General features: G+C 39.6%; 1 protein-coding gene across 5 annotated transcripts in view; it reads left to right on the forward strand.

Moving 5' to 3' along the window:
• Window positions 1–25,517, forward strand: part of FGF1 (fibroblast growth factor 1) — a 233,073-nt gene that overhangs the window by 175,899 nt on the left and 31,657 nt on the right. Inside the window, exon 3 of one of the 5 annotated variants that reach the window (XM_075209694.1) lies at window positions 8,067–8,129. The exons of the other annotated variants lie outside the window; for them this stretch is intronic. The gene's annotated coding sequence lies outside the window, so the exon portion shown is untranslated. The remainder of the gene's footprint in view (window positions 1–8,066; window positions 8,130–25,517) is intronic. 5 annotated transcript variants of the gene reach the window in all.

Below are 25,517 nucleotides of genomic sequence, written 5' to 3' on the forward strand. Positions count from 1 at the left end.
GAACTCTAGTTCATTTTGAAGATTAGTTCATTCTGATCTAGTTCACACAAAAGATTAGTTCAAAAGATGAGTTCCTGGGGAGCCACCAAGAAGACAGGAGGAGTCGGGCTGGCCCATCCAGCCATCGGCCCTTCTGGCATTTGCCAGAAGTGCCAGATGGCCAGTCCGGCCCTGCATAGAACCAATTCTGCTTTCTGAAATTGAACAGACTATGATTGCATCAAAGAAAAAGACTGTTATAATAGGAAGCCACAGCATGAACAGATAGGATGGTATCATGGCTACCTGAGACATGGACAATAGGATGTTAAAGCTTCTTGCATTTATAAAACTAGTTAAATTGTCAGCACACCCACTATCCTAACAGTGATAGACAGGCTGGTGTACGCATGAACTGTTTCTTGTCTTCTTTTAATTTTAGCAACACTGTGGATATGATACTGCATTTTAGAACCACCTTATTCTGACTGGGAATAGTATTTAGAGTACATGTGACATCCTCATGTGCTCTGTGTGTATGCTCTGACACTGCACTGTTGCCAGTGATCGTCTGTATTGACAATACAATAAACAAAGTATTTTACATTTTAGAGTTTTTTGGTATGTTTATATTATTAGATTTGTGGTACTACTAGAGATAATTCCTAAAGTTCTGTCTTTGCTACAAGAAAATGCTAATTTTTAATTTGTTGCAGTCCAAAATAAATTTTCCTTTCACCGTTCATCCAACCCATGTTTGTTTTCCATGAAGTTGTGTTCCTGTTTGCCATGCTCACTAATATATTGTATTTATTGGTATATCTCAACATAGGAACCTAATATCAGCACTATCCTATCTGATCGATCAATGTTCAATTGTATTTTTATCACTGCCGATTACAGTTGTCATCCACCTGCCCCATGTAATCCTATAATTTCAGGTGCAAGCAGGATCATTTTGTTGGTTGACTTCATGTCTACAGCTTTGTAGTTGACCATGGACAGTGTATGCTAAGGCATAAGGTACATTATTTTAGTAGGGAGGGGATAGCACAATAATAAGACAAAATGTGTATAGTAGCTATTAAAGTACAGTTTGACATTGTTCACACTTTATTTTATTACATCATGGATTTATTTGGGAATTCCAGTAAAATACACAAATGTCAAATAGGAAACACAATAGAATACATATACTTGCAATGCCCAAAACAAAAACGCTGTAAAGCTTTTTCTTAAATAATTATCATCCAAAAAGGCAACAATTTCTTACATAAGTAGTGTCTCCATCCCCCTTCATTTTATACTGGGAATAATCACCTTTAGCTCCTGGTACAGCTGTGAGAAGTCTCTACCACATCGGACACTGCAATTTACACCCATTCTTTGCAACATTGCAGGAGTGCCGTTGGAATGGATGAGGACCGTTGGTGAGCAGAAATGTTCAAATTTGGGTTTTAGATTCATGATGAAGCTCTTGTGTGGAAATGCTATATTCATCTGTGGAACCTCTCATAGACAGGGGTCCTTAATTTAAAAGAAATTTTAATTGTATACAGGTGGACACTAGTAAATTAATTATGTAACCTCTAATTGCAAAATGGCTTATTTAGGTGTGCCTTAACAAAGGAGATAAATACTTATGTAATATATTGACTATTGTTTGTTCAGAATTATTTAAGAACAGGCCAGAGAGTTGTTTTTTTTCTAGTTGACACTACAGAGTGTAGTACAGCACTTTGTAATGATCAGTGGTAAGAATTCCTGAGTAAATCCATTTTGATTGCAAGAAAGTAAAGTAGGAAAATGTTGAATATTTTTTATAGCCACGGTATTTACCATGTATGTAGATACAGTGCTTAGATATGGTAAATGTTCTGACACCTAATGCAACATACATTTCATCCCAGTATGTGTGCTGCATTTTTGTATTCACATTCACCACAAGATGTCAGTTACAAGCAAGAATAATATGTACAGGAAATGTATGAAAATAGTAGAAAGAACAAGAAAAAATAATGATTTAATTAGAGATGGTCACTGACCCCCGTGTTTTGGTTTTGGATTCGGTTTTGGATCTGGATTACCGTTGTGTTTTGGTTTTGGTTTTGGTTTTGCAAAACCGCCATTGCGTGTTTTGGTTTTGGTTTTGGTTTTGTTTGGTTTTGTTTTGCAATTTGTTATAAAAATTACATTTATTGGTGCTAAAATAACATAATTTAGGTATTATTTTGTAGCTACATTATTATTAACCTCAGTAACACTAATTTCCAGTCATTTTTTATTCAATTTTGAACACCTCCTATGTCACAATATGATTTTCATACACTTGAAAAGAAAAATTGCTGCAGTTCTTGCCAGTGATAACAAAAAGGCCATTGTCATGCCTGGGCATAAGACCAAAAATCCACTCTTAAGTGTGGAATTATTTTTACACGAATCCTGGCAAGAGTTGTCTATCCATTTGTAGCATTTTGAAAGCCACACTCAGTAGAGGTAGGGACCTTAACCATCTGGGATCCTCATCCATGTTTCGTCATTTTTCAGCGAGTTATTGGAAAACTGTTGGGAAAATCAGAAACTTCGGTTAAAAAAAAAATAACAACAAGCATTCCAGCATAATCTACCTCCCTTCTCTCATCTACATCCCAGCACCTGCAGTCTTCCCCCCCAACAATTGGCAGTTAAACAATCCTCTGCAAGAGGAAGCAAGAATGAAACCTGTCACCCAGTCGCAAAGCGGATCACAGACGCCCTGGGTACTATGCTAGTGTTAGATCTGCGTCCAATGTTCACTATTAATACAGTTGGTTTAAGACATTTAATTGAGGTGTTATGTCCCTGTTAGCAAATGTCATCACTATACCATTTTACTAGAAAAGCTAATTCTCTCCTGTACCGAAAGTTTACTAAAAATGTCATTATTGGGTGACAAAATGGTATTCTACCCACTGTACACTTAACCACAGATATGTGTACAAGCGTAACTGGGCAAACAAAATATTATATGATTGTGAAAGCCCACTGGGTTGGTCATTCGCCTTCCCCAGCATGGACAGCAGCAGCATGTACCCAGGTACATCACATTTTTGAGAAGTAGGCTACTCTGTGTATCAGCAGCTTCACTAAGAGGCATACAGCTGACAAACTGTTCCAAAAACTAAGGGATGTCATTGAAAGATGGCTAATCCTGCTTGGAGTCTCCTGAGGATATGTCATTTCTGATTACGACCCCAATATTGGTCCAGCATTACAGCGGGGCTGAATTCCATCACATTTCCTGTTTTGCACACACTATCAACTTGGTGTTACAGAACTTTTGAAAAATGACATGCAGGAGATGCTGTTTGTGTCCATAAACATTTAGGGTCAATTTGTGGTTTCTGCAACAGCATGTAGGAGAATACAGCAGCTGCAAGAAGATTAGCATTTGAGGGGAATATACTTTAGTCCAGCGAAGTAGTTACCTGTGAAGAAAGTGCAGACACGGTTAGCTTGAGTCAAGTGATTGCCTTAATAATAGATTTTGAAAAGGTGCTACATAAAATTATAGTGTGCAATAAAACAAAGTAAATGTGCTAACTATATTTTAATTGTAGATGAAATACTTAATTTTCTTTGCAAGGATCCCAGACTTATCAACATCTTGTTGGGACGTCTTCTCCTTCAGTTTCTCTGGCAACTGCTTGTAGTAAAAGAAATTGCTTTCCCAAGACACCCAGTGGTGATGCAGATGAGTCCGCTAAACATTTTGATATTTGCTGTGCTGTAAAAGAATTGCCCAAAAACCGTGACAGCTCTGCCCTAAAATCAACTAGTCATTCCCTTTGGAAGGCCATTATCAGCAATTACATCATACTACACAGACTTCTATGATATTGGGATATTGGGATGAATTAGTATTGTTGGAGGAAGATTATCACTAAACCCTGCCACCTCTCCAGTTTCGCAGTGAGCTATGGTACAATAAAATGTAACTGCAGATTTAGACCAAGACTGTCAGCCCTATTATTTCTATTTCAGCAATTACAATTAGCAATGGAGCAATGGAGCTCTTCTCTTTGGGTGTTACCTATATAACGCAGCACAATTTGCCTGCAAATTCTACAGACAAGCCTGCTTGTCTTCCTCTCCATCAATGACTCTTAGCAATTGAGCACTCGTCTTTGGGTGTATATTACACCCAAACATTATTAGTGAAAATTATGAAAAATACAGTTTAATCCCTGATAGGCCCTCCACCATCCTTTGCATGTTAATAGTAGGATTGGTTGGAATTATGGTCAAGGTCACACATTTTTTTGACAAATCCTTCAAACCAGCCCAGATGTCAAACTGTTGTGGTCTGCCCCCTGCGTCATCCCTGCTTGTGTTTGGAAAGTGCATATTGGTGCCAGAACCTCACATGCCAGAACTGCTCCCACTGGTGCCACACTGCTGCAGGACTTACACAATCAACCGCATCCTCATCGTCGGATACCCAAATCTCCCCCACATCCTCTTCTAAAGACAAAGTGTCATCCTCACTTGGTGTATCACCGGCTACACTCGGGCTGTTCAGGCACATATCAGCAGAACTGCTGAAAGGGCCCTTCTTTATGGGTAGACTAACAGAATGGTCACGATTAGACATCCCACTGTTGGATGGACTCTCCACAGGGATTGTTGTCATTTGTGAATCAGAGCAAATATTCTCCTGTAATGCCTCACTGTTATCTTGCAGCTCGGCTTTGACGCGTAACAGTAGTTGTGCACCAATTGTAGGCTGGGTAACTTTTTGGGATCTGCCACTAATAGCCAAAGGTGAAGGCCTCATTCTCTCTTTGCCACTGCGTGTGTAGAATGGCATGCTTGCAATTTTTTTTTTATCGTCACTTAACTTTTGCTCAGTTACACTGCTTTTTCGCTTCAATACAGTAAATTTTTTTTTGGTTTTTGTTTTTTGCACTAATTTGAAAACACTCTGTTGTTTGACATCGCCTTGGCCAGATGACGTACTGGGAACACTAACATCAGGACTGGTGACAGAACCTGGTTGCTCATTTAGATCATATGTGGACTGCTTTGAATCCATTGCGTAGATACTGCTGACAGATATGACTTTTGACAGCCAGAAATATTAATGCACAATTAGGGAGGACACCCCAAAAACACTGAGGAGTGCTAACATTTATTGAGTAGATACTGCTGACAGATATGACTTTTGACAGCCAGAAATATTAATGCACAATTAGAGAGGACACCCCAAAAACACTGAGGAGTGCTTAAAATTATTGAGTAGATACTGCTGACAGATATGACTTTTGACAGCCAGAAATATTAATGCACAATTAGAGAGGACACCCCAAAAACACTGAGGAGTGCTTAAAATTATTGAGTAGATACTGCTGACAGATATGACTTTTGACAGCCAGAAATATTAATGCACAATTAGAGAGGACACCCCAAAAACACTGAGGAGTGCTAACATTTATTGAGTAGATACTGCTGACAGATATGACTTTTGACAGCCAGAAATATTAATGCACAATTAGGGAGGACACCCCAAAAACACTGAGGAGTGCTAAAATTTATTGAGTAGATACTGCTGACAGATATGACTTTTGACAGCCAGAAATATTAATGCACAATTAGAGAGGACACCCCAAAAACACTGAGGAGTGCTAACATTTATTGAGTAGATACTGCTGACAGATATGACTTTTGACAGCCAGAAATATTAATGCACAATTAGAGAGGACACCCCAAAAACACTGAGGAGTGCTAACATTTATTGAGTAGATACTGCTGACAGATATGACTTTTGACAGCCAGAAATATTAATGCACAATTAGGGAGGACACCCCAAAAACACTGAGGAGTGCTAAAATTTATTGAGTAGATACTGCTGACAGATATGACTTTTGACAGCCAGAAATATTAATGCACAATTAGAGAGGACACCCCAAAAACACTGAGGAGTGCTTAAAATTATTGAGTAGATACTGCTGACAGATATGACTTTTGACAGCCAGAAATATTAATGCACAATTAGAGAGGACACCCCAAAAACACTGAGGAGTGCTTAAAATTATTGAGTAGATACTGCTGACAGATATGACTTTTGACAGCCAGAAATATTAATGCACAATTAGAGAGGACACCCCAAAAACACTGAGGAGTGCTAACATTTATTGAGTAGATACTGCTGACAGATATGACTTTTGACAGCCAGAAATATTAATGCACAATTATGGGGGACAACCCAAAAGCGCTGGGGAGTGCCAAATATGAAGAAAAAATAATAAACCTCTATCCTCCTCTCTGCACTAGCGATTTTGGTTAGAGCAATTGCAAGAACAATATTGTATTCTTTCTCTGTCCCTGCTCTAATTAGCCTATGACTACACCCTGCTCTCTCCCTCTGTCAAATGGCGATGGATTGCTGTGGAGGCGTGTATTTATAAAGTTGAAGTATCGCGAGAACCGAGTCCCGAGATCCGACGACGTCACAATGACGTTCGGCCTCGATTTGGATTCGGAATTGGCGGGAGAGTACCGAGCTGCTCAGCTCGGTACTCGGATACCCAAAGTTCGGGTGGGTTCGGTTCTCGGAGAACCGGACCCGCCCATCTCTAGATTTAATACACATGTACATGGAATTATGAACTATTTCACATATCATGCTCATATACTATATATATCAACAGCATGAGCAGAGCATGCAAAATTATGTATAGGTGCATGTGAGTGTGCCACAACATTGTTTGCTGTAGTATGAGTGCTGCTAGAATTAATTCCAGTCTTGGAATTTCCCAATTTGTATGTTTTTAATATTTGTTAGCATATGATCAATTTTCATACATTGCTATGTTACTGTGCTACTTATTTGTTCTGAATGCTGCTTCTACAGACATTTTAACTATGGCTATATTGTGGCTTCTGAAGCACTAGGCTGTCCTTTAACCCCCTCCCCTAAGACTAATATGCATTTCCGCAACAAACACTGTGCAGAGCAACGATAAACAGGACATGCCGCCCAACTGTCTTCAAATCGGTACTGTCCTTTCTCAACCACTCTTGATTTTGTGGTTCTAAAAAGATAAGTCCATAAAGTTCAGCAGTTTATAAATTTTAGCTGTATTGACCCGCAAGAATGCAAACAGAGTTATAAGTAAATCAGCTGCCAGTTTAACTTCATTGGACAAGAAAATACATTTTTACTCTCAGAAAATTCTCTAGATTACTTGCTAAAATGCTATTCACTAGTTATAACTAACAATAGAGGGCCTGATTCACCAAGGAACTTTAATGTCAATATGTGTCGTATTTTGTGTCAAATTATACTGTGAATACCCAAAACCGGACTGTGCGCCAGTAAATGCAAGTACATCCAATTCATCTCTGAATGCAAAGGACACTTCTTACAGTCTGCGAATTCATCGACGGAACAAGGGAGGGAAGGGGGTCAATGTAATAGTTAATGTACAGTAAGGGCATCCCAAGGGCGAGCGTATGCAGCAGCATTCCGATTCAAGCTTTGGACGTAGAGGGGCGCCGAGAGGTGGGTGGGGAAGGTACAAATTATCTGGGCCCGGGCTCCCTGGGGCGCCCGGTGCCCCACAGGAGCACTATAGTTTAAAAAAAATAAAATAAATAAAAATAAATTAAAGTACCCTTAATTAAAGTACCTTGTTGTGTCCGCAGGTGGCGCTCACGCTTGTGCGCACACCCACAAGTGGGGGGGAAGGGTAAGAGCCGGTCCATGGACAGTGTGTAATAACTGTGTGTCATCAGGAGCTCCAAATCTCGCAAGATTTTGTAATAATTGGGGGTTTGCATAATATGTCTGGGGGGGGCGGGGGTGTGATGTGTCTGTGTGGTGGTGTTATGGGTGATGTGGGAGGGAGTGGCATGATGTTTTTGGGGATGACATAGTGTGTATGGGGGGTGACATGATGGGTGATGTGGCAGGGGGTGGCGTGATGTGGCTGGGGAGCGTGTGATAAATGTAATATTATATTATAATGTTTGTATTATACACTGCATGATCTGTGTGTACGGTGTTCACTTATTGCTCGCTTTTCCATATTTACATTTTCCAACAGCTCCCAAACATTCCAGGATCCATTCAAGAGTCCAGTACCAGGTTGTGAAAGCTGCAATTACAGGTAGGTGAGAGTAACACAAGTTTAATACATAATTCAATTAACTGCGAAGAGTCTCCAGAACGTCCACAAGACACTTTGCGGCGGAGATTTGACAGAAATCTCCTCCTATTTTTTCTAGCACCTCAATGGGGTGCGAGGGAAAATGAGTGGAGATTTCGGCCGTAATTGCCGGCAATGTGCGCTGCGGAATGTCTGCGTGTCACATCGCCGGCAATTGAATTTCCACCAATATCTCTTGTCTAAAGAAGTGCAGCTATGCCCATGTTGACCACGCCCCCAACATTATGTAGCCAGGACCCTTTGGAGATGCCGCTGAGAGGTGGCATACAGCACCCTCCCTGCTCGCCTGTGGGGGTGGGGCCCAAAATATTTGCTGTACTGGGGACCCAAATTTCTCTTGGCAGCCCTGTGGGCATGTCTACGGTACCAGGTACGAGTTTGACCAGATAATAAGGACATAACAAAGTCAACTTTTATTTGTTCAGGCACAAAATTCCAAGGTTGAATTGTGCAGAAATACATATAATGTGTGGTAAGTACAGAAGCAAATGAAGCCTGAAATATCTCTATGTGGCTAGAGAGGTATATATTCGGCCCTGCAGATTTTCTTTCTTCTCCACTTCTTAGATAGATCCTGTAGAGTTGTGACCAGTACAGGTTTGTCAGCATTATCCATGACCTGTACATACTCATGGAACTTTTCAGATGTTGACCTGATATTTAATCTAAAGGCTATTGCATAAGGGAAAGCTGTTGTATACTGATGTGTAGTTGTGAGATGTTTAGTCTGCTCTCCAGTTGAGTGAGGGATGTTAATGTTCAGTACCGTGACACTGACAGAGTGAAACAATGTCTCTGCTGGTGCACATGATTTATCATATGAGAATGTGCAGTGCTGGGAATTTAAGAGTGGGGCAAAATATTTTCAGGATATTGGTTTAGGGCATCTTTTATAATACTAAACTAACGTGTAATACGATATAAAGGGTTTAGGCTGACAGAAAGTTGGCATCTGATCGATGTGCAATCCCACAAATACAACTTTTTATTTTCAACATGCTGTCAAAACATGGTTATAACAAAATATGTAATCTGTGCCAGAGGCAAATGATAAAAATGACAATTATTTTTCAGTATGATTAACAGTTTGTATGTGAAATTAATGCCATACTTATTTTATTCTCCAAACCTTTGTAATATACTTATTCGCTTACTTATGTTTGTAAGCGAATACACATTTTTGTGGAAAGTCCTAAAAATTATTTTGCTAAATGCAGAGCAGAGGCCCCACAGTCCCTTACTAATTGTACCCCTGCAGTAGAATCTCTTCTTTTTCCTTTCCAATGTTTGTTGCTTCAAGTTGCTCTTAGAACTGACTAATACATCAAAATATAGAACAGCGGCCTATAATTAAAGACATTATATGTTATTTTTGGGTAGGCTGCTCTTTTTCCTTTGCAAACCGTCATTTCCCTGCCAAGTACATAATACCACCCTATATATGGCCCCCAAGTGTAAAATTGCAAAGACTTAAATCTAAAATGTTTGAGGCAAACCAAGTTTTGGACTGGGAGATACCAAGAGAGTGGAAAAGTGGCCTCACATCTCCTTATTTGTGGTATTGCAGTAAGCTGGAAATAAAACATGTGATATAAAAATACTATGTTAGAGATAAAAACATATTATTTCACGCCTTGAGATCTATTTTAAGACATGAGTACATTGCCTTAGCAAGACAAAATACAGGGTCACTATAGACATAACCACCATTATTCATGAGAGAGCTACACTAGCGGAAACAAATTAACTTATTTTACTTTACAAAATGTTTATCCTGCCGTCACTTGAATAGTAGAACTATTTTTTGACATACTGAAATATATTTCAGTAGGCAGCAGTCAGCAAAACTCATAAAGTTGTTTTTGTTTTGCTGTATTTATTTTTAAATAAATAACACCTTGTGCCTCCCCTGAAGATTCAGAGATATGCAAGCAAAAATGCCATGTATAAAATGATTACATTGGCAAGGTAATGACTGCATTATGGTGATGCTTATGTAAATTGATGCACGGATGGTGTAAATGCTGTCTTGTGAGTGCAATTCACTGAAAACAATGCTATTGTAATGTACAGACATATACTGTAATATCTTGCCATGCTCTCATTGCTTTTTTATTCCTTCTATTTCATAGTATTTAGAAAATAGATGTTTCCTCTTTGCACTCTTTGTCATAGAGGGTCTGATGTATCTTGGAATGCAAACCGAACTCAATTTGCTTTTTTTTAAATTGGGCAGAAATTGCACACACTTACGCCACCTACATCTCCCTCCCATCCTCCCTTATATAAAGGGTGCGCCACTAACTGGTTCACACAGCATGTATGCAAAGTGAAGTGTGGAAATATGTCCCAGCTGTCCTTGATGTCGGGAGAAGCTCCTGTCTAATCAGGATAGTCCCCTAAAATCAGGACTATCCTGATGAAATTGTGACAGTTCAGACCATTGACCATTGAAGACAAAAATACAATATTTTTTATTGATACAAACAAGTTAATGTGTGAGTACATGATTATCAGCTGTTGGTCATTTTCATACCTCATAACACCTCAAATGGCCAAAGGGGAATGTAAAAGATTTGTTATATATAACTATTCTTTTTTCAAGTGTTCATGCATCGGAGCCAGAGCCGGATTTACACCTCATGGGGCCCTAGGCAAGATATCGGTTTGGGCCCCCCCCCCCTTCACACACACAGTGGCCCTTCGCACACACATAATACACGCACGCAGTGGCCCCCCCCCACACACACACATAGTACACGCACGCAGTGACCCCTCACACACACATAGTACATGCACGCAGTGGCCCCTCACACACACACACACACACACACACACACATAATACACGCACGCAGTGGCCCCTCACACACACACATGTTAGAGTGGAATTGTATGATTATTGATTTAATATCTATCATGTGCTAAGCTTTAGAAGCTAATATGTTATGCTATAACTTTAAGAGAAATTAGCAGGTATTATGTTCAGTTTAAAAGACAAATTATTCAAGGTTGTGAAACTACATAGCAGGATGTTCCCATTAACAGAAACAGACCAAGAACATGTAGTAACGTTCTTCATAGATAAAACCCAAGGACTCAAAGCTGGGGGCAGCACAAGAATATTGGCAGAAAGCCTGGAAAGAGATAAAGCATAAAGAAGAAAGAATTGTTTGAACTTGGATGGAAAACTGCAATATATATAATTGTTGATTGACTTTCTTTCATAATTTTACTGTCTTATAATTGGTTGTTCAGCATCTATACCCCTAGACTTACATGTATAAAAATAGACGCTGAAGCGGTCTCACGTGGTAACAGAATAAAAGCTGCTCAGCATTATATAATACAGGTGTTGAGTATTTTCTGTTCACCAGTCGACTGAAAACAAAGAAAGATCTGACTGACATTGAAGGTGATTGATAGAAGTATTGGTGAACCCCGATACCCCAACACACACACACACACACACACACACATAATACACGCACGCAGTGGCCCCTCACACACACACACATAATACACACACACATAATACACACACACACATAATACACGCACGCAGTGGCCCCTCACACACACATAATACACGCACGCAGTGGCCCCTCACACAAACATAATACACGCACACAGTGGCCCCCCCCACACACACATAGTACACGCACGCAGTGGCCCCTCACACACACATAGTACACACACGCAGTGGCCCCTCACACACACACATAATACACGCACGCAGTGGCGCCTTACACACACATAATAGACGCACGCAGTGGCCCCTCACACACACACACACACATAATACACACACACATAATACACGCATGCAGTGGCCCCTCACACACACATAACACACACACACAGTGGCCCCATACACACACACACACACATAATACACGCACGCAGTGGCCCCTCACACACACACACATAAATCACGCACACAGTGGCCCCCCACACACACACACACATAATACACACAGACAGTGGCCGCACACACACAGACACAATACACACAGACAGTGGCCACACACACACACGGGGCCTGATTAAGGGTTCTGGCCGCCCTAGGCTAATAAGGCCGCAGCGCCCCCCCGAATATATAAGTGTATAGGAACACTCCTAAATATGAATGTTCAGGTGTATTCTCCAGCATTCAAATTTAGACAGATTGTGCCATTGTCTCTTACCTGTTCTTGCTCTTCTCTCTTGCAATTTTGTTATCCTCTCGCTGGCTCTGGAAGGTTGGCGTCCTGTTTTGAAAATGCAAAAATGTATTATAATGCAAAATGTTAACAAACCCTGAATGATTAGGCCCTTTAGTTAAAACAAAACACTCCATTATGGCCAGCTAAAAGTACCCCATTGTACAGGCATATATAAGCAATATCTAAATATTTGTGGTCAATCAAATACAAACCTCTACCAGCCCCATCTCACTAATATTTAGTAATCTAGTGATTGCTGAGACCACAGAGAGCATCCATGTGACCACCACACAATCATTCAGATTATGCCCTCCAAAGCTGCTCTATTTTTTAAATTAACCCCTGCAGCCATTTTCCTTAACCACCCCCCCTCCCGCAGCCATTTTCCTTAACCCCTGCTGCAGCCATTTTCTTTAACCCCGCTACAGCCATTTTCCTTACCTCCCACTCTGCATCCATCCCCCCTGCAGCTATTTTCCTTACCTCCACTCTGTAGCTATCCCCCCCGTCACATCAAAACTCCCCCAGTCACATATATCAGCCCCCTCCTCTGCCCTCCTTCACACATATCAACCTCTCTCCCTCCCTATAGATTTTCATGGCAGCCCCCCCCTCCCACTCTATAGATTTGTATGACAGTCCCCCCTCTCCCTCCCTATAGATATGCAGGGCAGTTTCCTCCCCCTTCCCTATAGATATGCAGGGCAGTTTCCCCCCCCTCCCTATAGATATGCAGGGCAGTTCCCCCCCCCCAGCTCCCTGTAGATATGCAGGGCAGTTTCCCCCCCCCCCTCCCTATAGATATGCAGGGCAGGTTCCCCCCTCCCTCAAGATATGCAGGGCAGTTTCCCCTCCTTATAGATATGCAGGGCAGTTTCCCCTCCCTATAGATATGCAGGGCAGTTTCCCCCCTTCACTTACCTGTAGTTGTGCCAGCGTCGCTCCTCGCTCCTCAGATCAGCAGACAGGAAGTGAAGACGTCCTGCTTCCTGTCTGCTGCACAGCAACAGGCAGCCTAGCGATTGGCTGCCTGTTGCTAACCACTGACCACCAATGCTTTTGATCGTGGAGCACCAGACCCCCCTCCCCCAACTCGCGGGGGAGGGGGGGATGCCGCAAGTCGGGGGAGGGGCCGATTTTTTTTTTTTATTATTATTTTTTAAATTGCTCCTGTCCCCCCCAGCTGGGCCCCCCGAGAGCTGCTAGGCCCTAGGCAGGTGCCTAGGTTGCCTAGCGGTAAATCCGGCCCTGATCGGAGCAGACTTCAAAATACAAATAGCTACACACAGTTAACTGTCAGTGGCACCAGCGTATTATCTCCATGAAAAAGTTGGTAATTTTGTTGCAAGAAAAAGAACTGATTCCTTTGCTAATACACATGGGCAATTCACAAATGCATATTATGTTTTCACATATCCCTTGTTAAGCCTGTTGTCACATATCCCCTGTTGGGCGTGTTGTCCCATATCTCTTGATGTCACATATTCCCTGTTGTCACATATCCCCTGTTAAAAATAAATTGTTCCTACCTGTTGTTTGAGCGCCGCTGAGCTCCATCTGGGACTGGATAGAAATTGGTACAGCACGAGCCACATAGTATGAGACACACACAGCCTCTGTAGGCGCAGCCCCCACCCCACTCAACAACAGGCAGCCTTGTGATTGGCTGCCTGTTGCTCTCCAACGACGGGACCGCCCCCCCCAAGACGTTATTGCAGAACGAGGAATAATAATGGTCAAAGCTGCAAGTACTGACCTTAAAAGGCGGATATTAACATTTTAACACCTTAGGGGTGTTAGCACAAAGTTCATTTTAAATATAATGTTTTACAAAATGTTGGAGGGACATTTTTAAAAATATAAAAACATTAAACTATTCTTAAATTAAACAGGGCTATTCTTATGTAGTGGTGGCAGAGCTCTGACTCTGGACTGGTTTTATTAGCCAAGCTCTGGCTCCAGACAGACTCCAGAACAAAGAGACACTTCCAGCTCCAGGCTACTCCAGGAACCCATGCTCCAGTCTAATACAGCCAAAAAAAGCTGGGAATCTTCTTGATAACATCAAGCTTCTGTATTCCACTCTAAAAGACCCACAAGGAGGCATGCTCCCTGTATTAAGTTTTTGGAGGTGATGTGCGGATAGTATGGATAAAGTAAAGTACTACTTAAGTACACAGTAAAGTACGACTAGTCTCGCTCTGACGGCTTGGTGTAATTGTGTGTATTTCAAATGTACAAATTCAAAACATAGGTTGAGTTCTATCACCTAATCCATAATAATACTCATCTTATGTTTTGCCCATTTGGACAGTGCCCTTCCAATTGTTTTTAGAAAATCAAGTGAAATCAGCATGGGTTATGTAAATAAATAATGGATTTTGATGTCATTATGTGGTTTGAGGACTAGGGTAGATGATTCACATAGTAGCTGGAACATTGAAAGCACTGAGCACTGTCCTGAGAGAGTTTTTTTTATGGGAAGAGGGTTGCCAAATATACATTTTTAGACTGCATTTGGGCTAGACTCGGCCCAGATCTCTTATCCTACTTTACAATTCACACACACAAAGAGTTTGCTGTTGCCTTTAATGCACTCCATTCAGAGGCATACCAACTGTTTTTAAGAGCCCCCATGTTCCACCCGAGGGTGAAAATATGCATGTAAATATGGGACTTTGACATGGGAGGTGCTCCTTATCCCAGCTCTGGGCCCAATAACATCTGCACCCCTGCTACTATGGTAGTTACACAATTCAATCCTGAATGGAGCACTACCTGAGTTAAACAGGAGGGACTTTGATTCCTATACTACACAGACAGGCTATACAAGTGCTGAATAACGGACAATGAACTAATTTACAGTGCAATCATTGATATCTATTAATGAGGCGATGAATGTTGCATTTTAAAGGCGGAAGCATTAAAGTTTACACTTTAACAATATTTTCGTGGGTTTAAATGGTTTAATCGTTGCATAGCCTTCAATATCAGAAATGTAAGAATTTCTTTAGTCACTTCCATCATTACCTCCCTTATTAGTGATCCCACAAGGAACATTTTTGCAAATGTAACACTTTTTTGTAATAACAATACATGAGCTTTCTGTGGGATTAAAGCAGTTTTAGCAACATGTCCGTAGAATAGATATGAGGGGACATTGTGAACCTGTGATGCATTCAGCACATATAGGATCCAGTGTGACACAACATAAAAACTTTGTCTATACACTTGCAACCCAGCGTGGAGAAGAGATCTTAGTTGTCTGGTAGTTTACACTGAGATTTGTAAATTATTAATATATATGTATCCAGTAATAAACATAGAAGAAATCTATTACAACTGCTTTACAGATGGGCTAATTCTCATTTTTGCACTAGGTACTATTTTTTGTTTTAAATATAGAAAGTACAACACTGTACTTGAGTTTACGGTAAAATAAAATACAAATGCAATCCATGAAATTAATTCTACTTAATATAGCTCTTGTGTGGGTCTTTTTGGCATTAAAACCAGTCAATTTCAGGCCATGGTTTCCCACATAAGAGTTGCATGTTAAATAAATTATGGCTGTGTCTTCATGTAAACAGCCTAAGAACTACTATGGTTTTTAAGGAAGCACAATAAGGGATAACTCTGAGTCTCTCATAGACTATGAGAGACTCAGAGTTATCCCTTATTGTGCTTCCTTAAAAACCATAGAAGAATTCATATGAGTCATTTTAGACAAGCTCTACAAATGGAAACAGTGCTTGTGCTTTGCAAGCTCTCATTTTTCATTGTACTTTACAAGGGTAGGTGTTTAATCAGGCACAACAACTCGGCCTTCTCTGAGGTGATTACCATCAATCCGACGTTCTGGCTTATCCCAAATGCATTATGTTCACTAACATGGCCAGGGGCTCACGGAGGATTGTCGGGGGGTGTTTCTCCCCGCCGACCCAAAAAAAAAAACAAAAAAAACCCGAGAGATAGCTCCGTTTCGCCAGCGCTGTCCTATACAGCAGCCACGGCGCTGTCTAAGAAGCGTCTGCGGTGGTGCTGTATACAATACAGCACTGCCACGGACGCTTCTTTGACAGCACCGCGGCTGCTGTATAGGACAGTGGCCACTTAGTTAGCGCAGGGGGGGGGGGTTTCTAGAGACTCAGAAACCCCCCCTGCGCTGATGGCTGTGTATCAGTCTCACATCCAGAACTTCATACTGTCAACCTTCTGTGCATCATTGTGTTTACTTGACATACTATATGGTCTGATCTTCTCCAAGCTTCTTTCAGTGACTTCTGCCCTTTCCCAGATGATGCAGCATAGAGAAGCACTGCCCTTCTAAATGACTGTATGAAAGTGCCTGCTTACAGCACTGAGGTGACCGGCATATATCTGTACAGATTTAGTATAAACTTTCAAGGTATATTATTAGTCCAGTAATAAAGAGTTCAGTATTTTCATTGTCACCTTAATTGTACTAACAGTGGTAGAAGTTCTTTCATATTGATGGATGCCAATTTTCAAAACTTGTTCATACAACACTCAATATGTACTGGAAATCACAAGCACGGAGAAGAACTTACAGATGTGTACACAAAAAGTGCAATCAGAGCAGGATTAAGGAAGGGCACAGGGTGTATATGCCATGGGCCTCCTTCTCTCATGGTGGCCCTGGACCAGGGGTTTACCATACAGCAGTGTCTGCATGGGCTGTTATGGCATTAGAGGGCACTTTTATTAATTAAGAACATCAAGGGGACACTATTTTTAAAATAATAAAGTGACCACTACTATAAAGTAAGGGGGCACTTTTGTTAATTTAAATAATCCAGGGCACAATTATTAATTTAAATAATCAAGGGGCCTAGTATATTCAGATCCATGTTACTCAAAATTAGGTTAGTAAGCAAATCTCTCGCTCCCTGAAAGATGGCATTACGCTTTTAATTTTAGACCATAAGGACTGCCCTGTCTTAAGTGCTCCTGTCCCCCCAAAGCTTTAACCCAGCTTTGAGTGCAATAATCACAACATGCAAATTAAGGAAAATACACAATTGGATTGTAAGTTCTCTCATGAGTAGGGCCCTCCCTACCCTTTACTTTCCTGTCTATATTTATTTTGTCTATCTTGTATGTCCTGTATGCCCCATTTTCTCCACTGTCTTACAAATTAATAATAATAATAATAATAATAATAATAATAATAATACTATATTAATAATACATTGTTAATGCAAATAAAAAAACTAAACAACATGGATACCAGGATAAGGTGAGAAGCACCAGATACCAGGATTAGCTCAGAAGCATAGAATACAGGATAAAATGATTAGCTGAGAAGCATAGGATACAGGATAAAGGGATTAACTAAGAAGCATATGATACGGGATATCAAGATAAGGTGAGAAGTACTGGATACAAAATACCAGGATTAGCTTAGAAGCACCGGATACTGGATACCAAGATTAGCTGAGATACATATGACACTGCAAACCAGGATAATGAGAGAAGCAACGGATATTAGAAATGTTCACTGACTCCTATGTTTTGGTTTTGGGTCTGGATTAACTTCATGTTTTGGTTTTGGCAAAACAGCCCTTGTGTGTTTTGGTTTTGGCTTTGGATAACTATTTTTTCTAAAATCCCTATTATTTTTTTCTAAAATGACATAATTTGGCTCTTTTTTGTTCCTACATTATTATTAACCCCAATAGCATTAATTTCCAGTCATTGACAGTCAATTTTTGTCAAGTGACAAGAACACTGCTACCCCTCCTGTTTCTGTATGAACAATGGCACTGAGCAATGGCACTGGAGACTGGAGAGTGATAAGTACACTGCTATCCATGTTTCTGTGTGAGCAATAGCACTGAGCAATGTCATTGGAGAATGGAGAGTGACATGAGCACTGCTACCCCTGTTTCTGTGTGAGCAATGGCACTGGATCTCCTGTGGAGAGAGCTACTTATGGAATCCAAAACCTCCGACATTGCAATGATGACGTTTTGCCTCGATTCAGATCTGAGTGAAAGTACCGAGTCGGCTCGTGAGCCTATTTGGATCCCCTATGTTCGGGCGGGCTTGGTTTTCAGGAAACTGAGTCCGAGCAACTCTACCGGATACCAGGATTAGCTGAGAAGCATAGGACTCTGGATAACAGAATAAGAAGAGAAGCACTGGATATAGGAAAGCAGGATTACCTTAAAAGTACAATATACAGAATACCAGGATTAGTTGAGAAGCATAGGACTCTGGATAATAGAATAAAATGACAAGCACTGGATATAGGATACTTGGATTAGATGGAAGCACTAGATACAAGAGACAAGGATAAGCTGAGAAGCATGGAATACAGGGTTCCAGGACTTAACAAGGAAGCACAGGGAAGCTGAATGCAGAATTCACAAGGAAACACAGAGAAACAGGAGCCGAACGATCTAGCAGCAGACTAAGTACATTAAGATCCCCCATCAGAAGTCAGAGGGACCTGTCACCACCTACGCGAGGCTCGACTTGTGTACCAGGCCCCAGTAAGAGAGCCGGAGGGAGCAACGTTTGACAGCACCGCCCCTATTACGGATGGGCTCTAAACACCCTAAAAAAGTTTTGTTGGGAAAGTTAACATGAGACTTCTTAAGAGTGAGCATGAACATGAATGGCGCCAACCCGAGTATGTTTCTCAGAACCAAAACACTTCTAGTCAAACTGAGTGTTTATTACATATGGTGGAGAAGAAATAGTAGAAAAATTATTGATAATGAGTGATTTCAATTGAGAAATATGGAAGGTATTGGAGATGCGAAATGAAGGTGGTAACTTCAACTTGAATGTCAGTGGGTGGATCACTCGAATAATTTTGAAGGGTCCAATCTACTTTGAAGCAAATTTCATGCAGGGAACTTTTAAATGTATGTTTCTAGTAGAGCTGGAATAGCGGGTGACTTTTTGTCAAATTTTTTTTTTTAACTATTAAAGGATTTCTTGAGATTTCTATTTATGCTAGACCAAATAGTAGAGAAGTCCTACTGACTGCAGAGACTTCAGTAGAAGGTAAAAGAAAAAAATTCAGAAGTAATTGTTGGGGTCCATATGCCATGAAGAAGGACTTAGAAGAAGAAGATTCCTGAAACAGGTTGTTATGAGTGTATTCTGCCTATGGAAGAAGGTCCATCCAATTGTCTTGGTAGAGGAAGTGTAAATACTAATGAAAGTCCTGATTTAATCTTTCCATTTGGCCATTAGATTGGGGATGGTAGGCCAAGGAGAAATTGAGATGGATATTAAGATATTTAGAAAGTGATCTGCAAAACTTTTAAATTAATGGAACGCCACGATCCAAAACAATCTCCTAGGGACACCCGTGCAGTCTAAAAATTTCTTTGATAAAGATTTTAGCAAGGGATGAGATGGCAGGTAAACCACTAAATGGGAAAAAATTGGCCATTTTGGAGAAACGATCCACAACTACCCAAATCGTGTTTTCTACTAGGTGGTAGGTCAATAATGAAGTCCATAGCAGTGTGAGACCAAAGAAACGGAAGCAGAAGGTCGATCGGTGCTTGATGAGGATCCTTGTGTTGAGCAGTTTATACAGGCAGAAACAAACTCCCTTACATGCAGACATCGGGTTTACCACCAATAGTTCCTAGTTTTTCGAGAACTAGCATGTCCAGAAAAAATAAAATAATGTGCCCAATGTAGAAGTCTCTTTCAAACTATTTGAGGAATGAAGGTCTTGCCATGTGGGGCAGTCACAGGTAGATCCATAGAAGTATACAGGATAAATTTGGGATTCTCACGATCATCCTGATTATGGCTGTCTTCAAAAGAAAGAGCATCTGCTTTCTCGCTCCTGTCCTCTGGTCTAAAGGTTATATGAAAATCAAATTGAGAGAAAAAACAGCAGGCTTGACAAATGTTCAAGCATTGGGTAGATTGGAAATGTAGCAGATTTTTATGATTTGTAAATATGTGTACTGTCAAATGAAATCAATCAAGAATATATCTCCACTCTGCAAGAGTGAGTTTAATGGCCAGGAGTTCCTTTTCCCCAGTTGTATAATTTCTCTCAACTGGAAGACATTTTTGAGAGAATAAACTGCAGGAGTGCAACTTTCCTATGGAAGCTCTTTGAGAAAGAATGGCTCCTAAACTGACTGAAGAGGCATCAACTTCCAAGAAAAAAGGCATTGAAGCAACAGGTTGTTTGAGCACTAGGGCTGAAGAGAAAGCCAATTTGAGGTAAGACAAAAGCTTCTGAAGTGGTCGCAGTCCAGTTCTTAACATCCAGCATGAGAGGAATGATGGGGACAGCTAAAGTAGAGTATCCCCAAATAAATTATCTGCAACAATTTGAAAAGCCAAAGAATAGTTGACTAGCATTGAGTCCCACAAGTTGTGGCCAATATAACACAACAAAATCTCTTTCTAAAACCACTTGAGGCCAGAGCCAGAGATTATATACCCAAGAAAAGGCATTTGGTTAAATACCATAAATTCAAATTAACATTTCTCCAATCTACAGTAAATCCAATGTTTATGTAATCGAGACAGGACTTCTGAAACTTGAAGGCGATAAGAGACAAGATCTTTAGAGACAATCAAAATGCTATCTAAGTAGATGACAACAAAGGAGTAAAGTATGTCTCTGACGATCTCATTAGCAAAACTCTGGAAGTCTGCCTGGGCATTGCAGAGGCTGAAGGGCATCACTAAATGCTTGTTGGGCCATCCGTTCATATACGAATCAGATTGTAGGCACCACGAAAATCGAGTTTAGTGAAGATGATGGCTCCTTTGATACCATCATATAGTTCAACAATGAGAGGAAGAGGGTAACTGTGTTTATAGGAATTCCTTGAAAAGGACTCTCTGTAAGCAATGTGTTTGATTACCTAATGCTGACACAGATTAACTATTAGTTGGCAGCCACACATAATTTACTCTCCAGTGATGGCAAGACCCAGGTCTCTTTCAGTGGCATATAGGCTGTACATTTGCCATCAAAATTCATATATAGTACAAACTCCAGTGATTTCTTTTCAGGTTCTTTTCTTTATGCTGTTCTCTGCCTATTTAGATGGCGGTTTCATTAGAGGCTTTGAAAGTACCTGAATCCTTTGCTATTTAAATCAGAAGTATCCAATCAGAACAGACAAGTTCTAATTAATACAGGTGAGCAAATATCTATAAAACTGTCACAAATTCATTAATTAGACTAAAAACTAAATTAAAAATTCTTGTCTGTATTTGGATAATATTTCTAGTTGTCCTTGAACAAATAACTGATAACAATTCAGTTTTTTGTTCAAGGACACTTAAATACTCTTAAATATACACTATAATATATATATATATATATATATATATAATACTTACTTAAGATTGGCCTTTATATTTCAGACCAGTGTAGTTATTGATAGTCAAAGACATTCTTGACAATGTCTAAAATTGTCATGAAATGTGATTATAACTTCCATCACCCAGCAAATTATATTCTTGTACCGGAAAAAAACTTTGATAATCTCTTCTTTAAATTATGTATTCTAGAAAGCCTGAGATTATCAGTAATGCTTCTGTGTGCTGTACATAATGGTTGTATGTGTGACACTTGCCTAACCATGTCTGGTGTGCTTACCCTGTAATTAGGTTTATTTTTCTGAGGTAAAATATTAAATTGGAAATAGGAAATGCTTTCTTATTTCTGTATTTTTCACATGTAGTAGGGAGGTTTGAAGTTTTCAAGTAAATATGATTATTATATGTCATAACAATAACACACATGATACCATTATCACAAGAGAGTGTTTCAGCTGTTATATGCAACTAAATCAGACATGTGTTTCATTATAAATGTAAAGGACAGTTATATTATAATTGTGTTATAAACAGTCCAATGTGACATTTATAGTATTAAGACAGTTTAGAGCGCACTTCAATGTCAATCAAACAACATTCATTTTGTTTTTTTTAGGTTTTCTTATCCGGTAGACCTATCATAGTTTAAATATCAGATGTATCTTGAGTATCGTAATATGTGTCTATCTGACATTTTTAATAATATTTTATTTGACTTCTGCGATCTCAAAAACATATTATTTGATACCAATGTCAACCATATAAGCAATTGAGAACATTTTCATAGTCTATATGATCGCCATTTTTTAATAATGGCCATCATTTTTGCTCTAGGTTCAATCAGCCGTGCCCTAATTTCTAAATCTCTTTCATGTACACTAAGGTTGCTCTGTGCCAATTTCCATTCTTTTATCCCAAAGTGCACAATAATTTGGCTTATCCGCCCCACTTAATAGTTTACTAAATGAATTCATCTATGAAATATACTTCACAATTTCCATTGTAAACCGGAAGAACAGATCGTCTATGCAATGAAAAGCAACATGGCAGGTTCTAGGCCATTGTAGGTCATTATGGTGGCTCAAGCAAATCTTGATAATGTGTAAATAAATGCACAGGCATAGAACTGCACTATTGCACATTTTCTACTAGTAGTAAATTCCCAATCTGTAACAAGCAGAGTGGCTGATGGGCACCTGCATTTTCTGAGAATCTCAGCTGTTGTCACTTGTTTTAAAAGAACGATTGGACAGTTACAACCAGCCAATCAGTGTTTTTGACAATAGATTCCGGCAGTGATGAAAAGTTTTGTTTGGCAGGAAAATGAACCCTTGATTAGGCACTTACTGAGAGAGAATCTCATAAATTATACGAGTCTCAATAATCAGACTCCCACCGTTCTACTTGGGTGAACAAAGTGATTACTAATTGAAAATGTGTCAGGAAGGACTTGTTTGAGTTTCTAAAAACTGCCAGTGAAATGAGGACTTCTCATTAAATGTAAAAAAAAATAATTTGAAAGTGTTGCACAGTTTTGTTCACATCTGGCTATATATAAAGGACTATAGCTGGCTAGTGTCTTCTCTGTGTATTTCAAGTTTTTATGAGTTTTGTCTAATATTTTTCTATATAGGGAATAACCACAAACCACATTATTTTCTTTTCCTCTAATGGCATTCTTACATATAACATGGAGAATAGAAAGAGAGCACACTTTTACTACACGACACTCGACCCCCCAAAAAACTTGATTTTGGAGAGGAGAAAAAAGGCACTGCCAATAGTCATTTTGTGGCTGCATAAAAAGGTGGGTTTTCCAAAAAGTCCTCAAAAGGTATGTTGAAATAAACTCTCATGAAGACATCTTTGGTACAAGGGCTCACCTATACTGCCATTACTTTGGTCACATGATGCTTAATTTTTTGTCTCCTGATTGAAATAAAAATGTTTTGTGACCTGGGAGTCCATTTCATGAAATCATAAAGAAATAGTGGCCACTGAGATTAATTGGTTTCAACAATGTGGGTCTACTTACTTCAATAGAATCAATGGTGACTCTTGTTTCCACATGTCCTGCGCCTAATCAGTGATAAATAATGTGTGACAGGGAAACAGCTAACAACACCGCTTCATCTCTAGGACGATGGTGCTATGGGGAGTATATTTAGTCTGGGACAACAGATGCAATAAAGGAACTTTTAATATCCTTCATCATCTAGACATTTACAGACAAACTGACTTTGGGAGCATTTTCCTTTGATCTACTGAGGTAAAAAATGCAATGTTTTCTTTCAATCTCTGTCCAGGCTGCCACATGCAATGTTGTCATAATATGAAGATAAGAAGAGTGTAGTTAAGATAAGATAACTTGGTCTAATTTGTCTCAGAATTCATTTAATTGTTAGAAATATTAAATAGAGCAGTAAGAGACTTATGTGCCATTTGTAATTACTGTATTGAGATGGGATCAACAGAGACTGAAATATTGCAGAGACTGAGACATACACATTATCATCTACCATGTAAAAAGCAAATAAAAGGAAGTGCTTTCAAATCAGTCAACCTTTGGACAGCACTGACCATGGAGACTGAGACAACAAATAGAATTAGTATTTTAAAAATAGGACACTATCTTTTCATAGAAAGGAAGTTTGTAAATCAGATGAACTGATATGTCTGGATGAGATGTGGGTAGCAATCTAGCTTACATTACCTGTCGCTACTAAAAATGTACTGGTCATATTTAAAGATAAACTTTCCAATATATGTTGATTGTTGAATACATTTGAACAGATTAGAGTTTGAGATTTTTACTTTCATAACCCTTGTCAACTTGTCAATTTTTCTGCAAATGCTAAATTATATTTAAAATAAGTGTTTTTTCATTAAAAGACGAGATGATCACACATGTGTTTAGTACCAAATCAGGTGCATGTCTTTCATCAGTGACAAAAGGGATTTTGAAGTTAAGTGGTTCCTTAAGTGGCACCCTTGAAGCTAAGTGGCACCCTTAGTAAATAAATTTCTAAAGCATCTAAAGGAGCCAGTGTTAAAATTTTAAATCACACCTTTCCAATCTGCTAACAAATTTGCTTTTTTCCAACATGAATGAGCAATTAGTCTGGCCAATGGATCATATATGGGTTCCAAAATGTCTGTCATTCGTAATAATGAACAAATCAAAATCAGTCAACCAAAATACTATTGGTAGATGATGTGTGTTCTGTCGTCTGCTGATAGCTCTAACAGTTGTCACCGACCAGCTGGATCTGTCCAATTTGGAAACCAACTTTGGAAATTGAAGAGCTTGGGCCAAACAACAGGATTTGTCTGTGCGTGACCAGCATTATCTTGGTGACCCACTTAGAGATTAAGTTGTTCAACTTGATAGCATGACAAGCAGATCTGTGGACAGTTTGGGTACTCTGTTGGAGGACAATGTTCACTTTAAATTAGTTGAAAATTTATATGACAAGAAAATAGGTAGCGATGGGTTATATGTAGAGATGCTCACTGACCCCCGTGTTTTGGTTTTCAATCTGGATTACCTTCATGATTTGGTTTTGGTTTTGCCAAAACCACCCTTGCATGTTTTGGTTTTGGTTGGTTTTGTTTTGCTATTTTTTACAAAATTCAATTTTTTGGGCTAAAATCACATAATTTAGGTATTAATTTGTACCTACATTATTATTAACCTCACTAGCACTAATTTCCAGTCATTTCCATTCAATTTTGACCACCTCATAGGTCACAATATGATTTTCATACACTTTCAAACA

This window comes from Mixophyes fleayi, chromosome 4 (assembly GCF_038048845.1).
Source record: "Mixophyes fleayi isolate aMixFle1 chromosome 4, aMixFle1.hap1, whole genome shotgun sequence".
NCBI lineage: Eukaryota > Metazoa > Chordata > Amphibia > Anura > Limnodynastidae > Mixophyes > Mixophyes fleayi.